Source organism: Hylobates moloch, unplaced genomic scaffold, assembly GCF_009828535.3.
Source record: "Hylobates moloch isolate HMO894 unplaced genomic scaffold, HMol_V3 SCAFFOLD_7, whole genome shotgun sequence".
Taxonomy (NCBI): domain Eukaryota; kingdom Metazoa; phylum Chordata; class Mammalia; order Primates; family Hylobatidae; genus Hylobates; species Hylobates moloch.
In genome coordinates this window covers 13,514,211-13,514,763 of record NW_026652282.1, presented here as the reverse complement: position 1 = coordinate 13,514,763, position 553 = coordinate 13,514,211, and positions in this window count along the sequence as shown.

The following is a 553-nucleotide window of genomic DNA, read 5'->3' as shown; positions in this document are numbered from 1 at the left end:
AACAAACTATCTTTACTAAAGTTATCACACATCAGAGCTATGAATTCCATTTGAACTAGCTGACCATGGTCAGGGCGAGTAAACTGAAGCTATTCAAAATATACATGTTCCATCCCAGATGGCCTCCCTAAGTCCCTGGGCCTACCTTTCTCTACACAACACAGTTGATCACATTCAATGCCATTGCGCATCTTCACTAGTCACCGGGGTACCCACATATCTGACCAATGTTTATAGCTTAAAACATTCTCAATCCAAACCCAGAGCCAAGATCAAACCATTGCACTCCAGTCTGGACAACAGAGTGAGACTCTGTCTCAAATAAATAAATAAATAAATTATATATATACATATATTACATATATAATGTTTATTTGAACATCTATTGCATGCTTGACATATTTCCAAGTCCTAGGAATATGGAGATAAAAAGACAAGGTCTGTGTTCCACTGGACTTGACCTTTCCTGCAGGATTAAGGGGCAAATAAACTGTGCTTTAATTATACCTTATTCTGGCACTGTTATACTGTTCAAATGACTCTCTTTGTAAAA